Raw genomic sequence first — 8,903 nt, forward strand, 5'->3', positions numbered from 1 at the left:
CATCCATTGCCGGTTCATCTGCGTGCATTATATATAATTAAGTGTCCAAATTAATAGAAGTTCATCATCACATTAAAACCAAAGTGCATACATAGTTCTCATCTAACAACATATAGCTCTCCAGAGCATCTAATTAATTAAACATACATTGAAACTATGTAAAATATTTCAATGCGAAAACAAATGCGATCATAATCGCAACCAAGGTAACAATTGATTCAACGGCATAATGATACCAAGCCTCGGTATGAATGACATATTTTCTAATCTTTCTAATCTTCAAGCACATTGCATCCATCTTGATCTTGTGATCATCGATGACATCCACAACATGCAACTCCAATATCATCTTCTCCTCCTGAATTTTTTTCCTTCAACTAAATTTAACCTCTCGACCACTGTTCAAGATATCTTCCGATATGCCGATAAATCGGCCGATTTATCGCTTACCGCTGTCAGACCGATAAGATAAATCGGCCGATAAATCAGCCGATATGGCGATAAATCGGCCGATATGCCGATAAACTGGCCGATTTACCTCTTATCATGGATCGACCGATAAGTTCCCGATAAGCGATATCCCCAACATTGCTCTCGACAATAGGGTCGGTTGGCATTTCCGATTCACATACATCCTACATAAATAAAATCTATGTCATGTTGGTCGGCATAATTTTCATAAACAATAAATGAACCAATAGTTATAAAGATAATATATATACCACATCCGAATCATAGACAGGACGAGGGCCGACGGGGGAGGATACCAAAACCATCGCACTATGTAAGATGCAATAATAAAAGTAAGAAAATAATACAAGTATCTATGTAAACATACAAGTAAGAATAGTTTTCCTTTCAGAAAGAAGATAATAACAAGAGGCTCACCACGGTGGTGCCGGCGATGAGCTCAGCGCGGGTGATCGACGGCGGTGTAGACGGGGACGGGGCGTGACGGACCGCTAAACCTAAACAAATATTGTGGAAAATGGACCTTGGAGGTCGAGCTTGGAGAGGAGAAAGCTTAAGTAGTGTGGCTCGGGCATTCCATCAAACACCTTGTGTGCATAGGAGGTGAGCTAGAGCACCACCAAGCCCTCTCCCCCTTGGCCAGAAAAAAACAGAGCAGTGTGCTCTCCTCTTACGCGAGGGGGTATATATAGGCACTTCATTGGTCCCAGTTGGTGGCATGAACCGGGACTAAAGGGGAGCCTTTGGTTCCGGTTCAAGCCACCAACCGGGACCAATGGTGGTGGGCCAGGAGCGAGGCCCATTGGTCCCGGTTCGTCCCACCAACCGGGACCAAAAGGTCCAGATGAACCAGGACCAATGGTCCACGTGGCCCGGCCGGCCCCCTGGGCTCACGAACCGGGACCAATGCCCCCATTGGTCCCGGTTCTGGACTGAACCGGGACTAATGGGCTGACCCGGCCTAGACCAAAGCCCTGTTTTCTACTAGTGGCGACACCTGACGGCCATCTCCGCGGTGGTCATAGAGCGGTTGAGCGTGCACGCGGTGGCGAGGTTTGGGTCGTTGCGGACCCAGTTCGGCGGCCACGTCGCCCTTGGCGAACGCGGAGCGGCGACTGGCATTGTGCTGGTCATACATCTCCTGTTGTCGAGATGCGCACTCCGCCTTAGACATGACGGCCCTTGAGACCGAGGGACCGCTACGGTAGTGGAGGAGGCAGCCCCGCGCCTTCTTGATCGCGGGCGGCACCTCCTCCTTGACGGTGATGCAGTGGCGGCGCGGCGGCGAGAACGTCGCGTCAATGCGGCCGTACCGGCTGCGTGACGGGGACACAGGCTCGTCCTTTACGTGGTGTCTGATCTAGACGCCACGGTGGTGCGGGGGCGTGGCCAGCTCCTCCTTCACGCGGCGTTCGATCTGGTTCAATAGCTGTGGCGAGGGCCAAGCGAAGGGGCGGTCCGCTTCAATGCGGCACATCAGCCAGTTGGTTCCTCGGGAACTTGCGTTCGCATTGAAGCGGCGGCTACCGAGAGGTCGCGTCGGTCAACGCCATCCTCCCTCCCTCCGATCACATCTCCGCATCAGTGTCGGCTGTTGTATGCTCTGCGGCGGCATGAATGCAGCGTGGTTAGCGGCGCGTGCTCAGAAGAAAAGCACAAAAGGGGCGGGTGGGTTTTTTGGTGAGCCAGGCGGTCAGAAATGAGCTTGGGAGCGGTCCGGAATCACGCAAAGGCCCCACGTTTGTCTATGGTTTGCGGGATAAATCACGGTTAGACTGCCCTGCGAACCGACACAGGACCATTTTGGATTGCTTGCGCGGTCTGGATAGCGCGGTCCAAACGTTTGCGGGGGTTTGCAAGTCTGCCTTGAAGATGCCTTAATAAAAGAGAAAACTATCAAAAAGCTAAGCTAAATTTTGTAGGGTACTCCTTTTTACTTTGTGTTCGCGCGCGCCCAGGGTTGCCATTAGTGCTCCGAGCTCTGTTGGCAACGGGGACACCCAAGCGAGCGGCGCCACTGCAACTTCAGCCCGCGGCATCAACGACGCGCACATAGGAGTACTGGAGTAGAATGACAAAGGAGAGAAGTGGAAAGGACTGAGCACAGAATTATAGAGTGAGGAGATGGAGTGCAAGAATTTATAGACATGTTCTTTTGAGTTTTAAAGTTCCAATCGACGTTGTACGGCTGGTTGTAAAGGTAGTATTATAGTTAGTATCAAGCATGCCAACTAGGCAATTTTGATGAGGTGTCATAGCATTAAATGAAGAAAGAGAGGGTGTACTATCATATCATAATACCATATTATAATAAGAGGTAATAGCACCAGGAGTCCCACAACTTGTCCTAGATGTGACGATTTGGTCCAAAATTTGCAAAAGCCAACTATTGAGTCCTACAACTTGCACCCAATGTGCAAATTTAGTCCTAGCCAATCAGACGACGACAAGTGGAGCCTAGTCAGCAGAGCCGGTCAGCGCAGCACATTGTTCAATTACCCCCCTGGCCTTTGCACTAATGAACCCGCCTCCTCTCCCCCTCCTCTCCGCTCCACCCACTCCCCCTCTGCTCCCTCTCTGCTTCCCCCCTTCCCTCCGATCTGCGTTCGCGGCCCCAGCAGCTCTGTCTCACACCGGCGACAGACCAGCAAGATCCGTCAGAAATTGAGGAGAGCGAGGGCGCCGGGGAGCGGCAGCGGCGAGCAATGGACGGCCACGGGGGCGGCGGCTCCGGCATAGGAGGCGCGGGCAAGCTCACGCGGACGCCCTCCTCGCTGCTGCGCTCCTCGACTGTGCGCAACTGCTCCTCCTTCCAGGCGGTGCTGGTGGAGGACCCGGAGCCCGACGACAAGAAGTAGCAGGCGCCGGCGCAGGGCAGGGCGCTGCACCCGCACGGCCTCCGGCCGGGCGGCCCGCCCCACCCGGCCCTCATCCTCGCGCTCCCCCTCGCCCTGCTCCTCCTGCTGCTCCTCCTCCCCGATGACCGCCACCTGCTCCTCCTCGCGGCCGCCGCCACCGCCGCGGCCGCCGCGGCGGCCGCGCGCCGCCTACGGATGCGCCGCTCCCCGCAGTCTGGCTCCGTGCCGTGGTTCATCGGCGACGAGGGCAACAGGCCGCACCACGCCCGCGACAGCAAGGGCAGGGGCAGCACCGCCGCCGCGCACGGCCGCGTGGTGCGAGAGGGCGTCGAGTTCTACATCAATGGGGACTGCTACGAGGGGGAGTTCCACGACCACAAGGGCCGCTGCAACGGCAGCGGCGTCTACAACTTCTTCGGCAAGGGCAAGTACGAGGGGGACTGGGTGGACGGCAAGTACGATGGCTACGGCATCGAGAGCTGGGCGCGCGACAGCCGCTACCGCGGCCAGTATCGCCAGTGCCTCCGCCATGGCCACGGCGTCTACCGCTTCTATAGCGGCGACTGCTACGCCGGCGAGTGGGCCGGCGGCCAGAGCCACGGCATCGGCGCGCAGACGATTTCACAGACTACCCGTAAGAGCAGAGCTGATCGATGTTGATTTTATTCCAGAGTTCAGTTCGATCAGACTAGTAGCTAGTATTCCATCCATCGTTCTAAGTAGCATCGCTGTTAGCTTGAGCTCCATTGTTCTGTTAGTATATGGCTTACGATTGTGCCCTGCTAAGATTGAGGTGAAACTTCTCATGATCAGCAACATTCAGCTTGTTACAGCTTTGCTTTCATTACCTTGCTTGTATTTGGTGCCCCTCTGATAATTGCCCCTTGGAGAATCAATTTGATTTTGATGCATTGCAGCATGTTTGTCTCTGCACATTAATGATCTATTTTTGCTTATATCTTAGTTGTGTTGGTGCGCCTCTGATAATTATTCCCCGGATAATCAATTTGATTTTGATGCCTTGCACCGTGACTGTCTCTGCATTAACAATCTATTTTTTCTTAGTAATTTGCCAGATTCTATATATGCCTGTATCATCTGGTTTACCTGATCAGACATATGTTCTAGACATTTGTAAGTGTGTTAGGATCTGCTGACTTCTAAAAAATGTCTCACAGTACTGGTTTGCACTAGCTTGGAAACTCTGTTCATCTTTTTGAATCGTCATGCTATTAGGGGCAAAGAAAAATCCAGCCAGTTAAACTCAGGTGGTGTAGTGCGGGTTCATTAGTGCAAAGGCCAGGGGGGTAATTGAAAAATGTGTTGCGCTGACCGGCTCTGCTGACTAGGCTCCACTTGTCGTCGTCTGATTGGCTAGGACTAAATTTGCACATTGGGTGCAAGTTGTGGGACTCAATAGTTGGCTTTTGCAAATTTTGGACCAAATCGTCACATCTATGACAAGTTGTGGGACTCCTGGTGCTATTACCTCTTATAATAAATGATATGCTACTTTGTGTCATGCATGACAATAAATAGAGTACTACATGATACTAATATATGATACTATGCATTAGGGAGGTAGTATTATACACTAGTATCATATGCATGATACTAGTATATGATACTAGTATATGATACTCCCCATTACAACCAGCCTACTGGCGTGGTGCATCGGACGAGGACAAAGAATGAAGAAACCGATTAATTGTTGTATGCATGTGTGCGGGCTGAGAAATACAAAGGACCAAACGCCAACGGCTTCGGTGTTTCGACCAGACGCCAAGATCAATGGCGTTTCGTCTTTGCCATGTCAGCGCCAACCGGACGAGTGTGGGTCAGGGCCAAACGCCAGACACCGCGGCGTCTCCCATGCAACCTATACGCCATGGATGTTGGCGTGACCAAAAAAGGACATAATCGAAAATATTTCAGAAGCAGGGTCAATTCGTGCTTAAGTTTGCTGTAGAGGTCAGAACAGAAATTTTGTCCGAGGTGAGGTGCCGTCCCGTCCTTCACTGCTGGTCCCGTACCGGTGGTACGTAAGGTGGCGAGGACGAACCCTGTCGCGTCCAACGCATCTTTCTCTTTCGGGGAAGCACACGAGTGGTTGAGGCTTGAACGGAACGAGTCAGCAAGTGCGTGGCCGGCGACGGCCTGCGTGCGCGTGTCGCCAGGTTTGTGGGACGGACGCTCGGGCGGAAGAACAGTACGGCAATGATTACGATCTTGATGTATGTGCAAAGCCGCTGCAGATCTCGTGCGTGTTGGACGATGAAATGATTCGACTGTGGACTATGCAAGCATGCATGTGAACTAGTGGTGTGTTTGGTTCATGATAGCATGCCCTACAAACGTTGCCAAAATATCATACGCTGCCAGAAAATTGGTAGAGTACGTCCAGCTACCGGCAATGATTGCTATCTTTGCAAACTATAGTAAGTCTATATACAAAGACGTTGTAGATCCCATGCGTGTTCCGGACGAGGAAATGATGAATCGCCTATGGACTATGAAGATGCAGGCTGACTAGGTCATAGCTCATGGTCCTGAATTATTGAAATTGTATCGTGTACATCGTTGTCTGATGAGCACCATAAAGCTAATAGGTGGCTCTTTGCTTTCTTCGCCTGTCATTTCCCGAGCAATGGTGTGTGCAAGATGCATGCACTCCCAGCACGATCGAGATCGGATGCCCGAGTTTATGATTGGGACATTTCCTTTGATGCTCAAACTACCTCAGTGCCGTCACATATCTTGCTGCTCCTGTAAGTACATTAAGGAGACAACAAAATGCCAATTATTTGTTTCTTAATCCAACTGGATAATATTTGCTCCCTCTACAAAATTAGAGTAAGAAATGGCCGATAGGCAATAAAGCACTCCATATATTCAACCCGATAGGTCGTGATCACAATATCTATTGAATATCACACTCATGCAATTTTTTACCTGCCAAAGTAAGCATCTCGTATCAGCTGGTGCCACAAGGTGAAGAATTTTGTTATGCGCAAATTGATTGCATGTATTTTAACCTAGGCAAGTGGTATCGTTTGACATAGTCATAGATTGCACTTACATGGTGCGCTTTTTCTCCATCTTAGAAAGTTAATTTGTAAGAAATGGACAAAAGAAACACACACGATCAAATGCAATGACCTCAGTGGTGTGTGTGATGTGCCTTTTATGTGTGCCTGATCATTGAGTTTTGACGATCTTCACATGATTTTTCATTAATTAACCAGGCAATTCTCTTACTCTTAGTTAAAAAAATGACAAGTATTCGATGCGGAGCAAAAGTGGAAACTAAGATTGATGTATACTGGACTAGAGGGTGGGGGTGAATATTCCTACCAAAAGCTAGACTCCAAATTTTAGGGCCCGATGAGTTTTAGACTTGCAACTAGTTGAACCTTAAGCAACACCTACAGAAGCAAGCTAACGAAGTAAGACTGCGAAAAAATAACATGCAAGTAATTGATAAGGATTTGAGTTTCGAAGGATACAAACTAGAGTTGTCTTCATGATATATCTCTAGATTTGGATAGTTGATGCAATCCTACTTCTCAATTGTGCATGCTCGAACAACAAAGGTACTAAGACCACAAAGGTCTCGGACTCGGAAGCGTGGGCAACAAAGAGCCCACAAAGTGCACACCACATATGCCACAATGGCTCATGGACCACAAATGTCATCACAATCATCTAGGAGGCAAAAAAGCAAAGTCACTTGGTACAACACCTCAAAGATCCGCAATCATACCACTCCCAAGAACTTAAGAGCCGAAATATGGTCATTAATTTGGAAAAAGTAACTACCCTATAAGTACGTGAGAAAAATTATCTGGAGCATTGGACGTTGTCGGTGTCAAAACCGGTCGATCTCGAGTAGGGGGTCTCGAACTGTGCGTCTGAGGATCGAAGGTAACAAGGGACACAGAAAACACGATGTTTACCCAGGTTCGGGCCCTTTTAATGGAGGTAAAACCCTACGTCCTGCTTGATTGTATTTGATGAGTATAGGGGTTACAAGAGTCGATCTACCTTGAGATCGTAATGACTAAACCCTAGATATCTAGCCTATATGAATTCTGATAGCCTCTACGGACTAAGCCCTCCAGTTTATATACACACCGAAGGGGCCTAGAGTTGTACAGAGTCGGCTTGCAGAAGAAGGAAATTACATATCCGGACGCCAATCTTGCCATCCACGCATAGGAGAGTCCTATCCGGACACGGGGAAGGTCTTCTACCTTGTATCTTCACGACCCATCAGTCCAGCCCATATCACACAGCCCGGACACCCGAGGACCCCCTATTCAAGGACTTCCTCAGTAGCCCCTGAACCAGTCTTCAATGACGATATGTTCGACACACAGATTGTCTTCGGCATTGCAAGGCGGGTTCCTCCTCCCGAATACTTCAAAGTAATCTTCTGAATGAAAGAGTTGTATCCGGCTCTGCATGATAATCACAACCCTCAACCACGAAGGCAAAATATTTAATCAAAATAATGTCTGCCAACTGACAACTTTTCGGCGAAACGCCACATCTGGCCTCTTTAACATTTCGAACCATTTTTCGCCTCCCGCTTCGTGTTTCGAGGCGCTGCCTCTATTGACACGTCTTGTCAAAATAGTGATCGTGTCCACTTATTGCGGGATTCTCATCAATACGGTTTGGGTAATCTAACTGTGCCATTCACACGACTCCTTGGGAACAAGCGAGTTTTAAGGATTGGGGGGCGGCGTTTGATATTCACTACCTATAAAAGAGGATAAAGATTCCTCTTTCTTCCCACGCCTTCTTCCTTCTCCTGCCTTCCCGTCTTCGAGCTCCAGCGTGCAAACTTCAATCTTTCGAACCGCTGCCAACCTTTCCAGCCATGTCCGGATCTGGTTCAAAGGGCAAGTGGGAGATATCCTCCGTCACGGAGAAGGATGTCAAGGAGCTCCGGGAGGCGGGGTATCTGTCTGCAGATGTCGCGCACATGCTCCCTACCAAGAAGCAAGTCATCCCCACCACGGAGCCTGGTGAAAGGGTCGTGTTCATCCCTTACTTCCTCCACGGGCTACGGTTTCCCCTCCACCCCTTTGTCCGTGGCCTCATCTTCTTCTAACTCTTTCCTGCACATCTCGGTGTTTATCGTCGTGGGCGAGGTGCTACTCCGCATTGATGTCTACTACGCAACTTTATTCTTGTAGACTTGTGTTGGGCCTCCTAGCGCAGAGTTTTGTAGGACAGTAGCAATTTTCCCTCAAGTGGATGACCCAAGGTTTATCAATCCGTGGGAGGCGTAGGATGAAGATGGTCTCTCTCAAACAACCCTGCAACCAAACACAAGAAATCTCTTGTGTCCCCAACACACCTAATACAATGGCAAATTGTATAGGTGCACTAGTTTGGCGAAGAGATGGTGATAAAAGTGTAATATGAATGGTAGAAATATATCTTTATAATCTGAATAAATAAAAACAACAAGGTAGCAAATAGTAAACGGGCACAAAAACGGTATTGCAATGCTTGAAAATGAGGCCTAGGGTCCGTACTTTCACTAGTGCAATCTCTCAACAG

At 49.4% G+C, this 8,903-nt stretch overlaps 1 pseudogene; it reads left to right on the forward strand.

Annotated features, from left to right (window-relative positions):
- Positions 1-3,015: 3,015 nt before the first annotated feature.
- On the forward strand, positions 3,016-4,032 carry LOC119297399 (annotated as a pseudogene).
- The last annotated feature ends 4,871 nt before the right edge of the window (positions 4,033-8,903 follow it).

The sequence above is a fragment of the Triticum dicoccoides genome, chromosome 5A (assembly GCF_002162155.2).
Source record: "Triticum dicoccoides isolate Atlit2015 ecotype Zavitan chromosome 5A, WEW_v2.0, whole genome shotgun sequence".
Taxonomy (NCBI): domain Eukaryota; kingdom Viridiplantae; phylum Streptophyta; class Magnoliopsida; order Poales; family Poaceae; genus Triticum; species Triticum dicoccoides.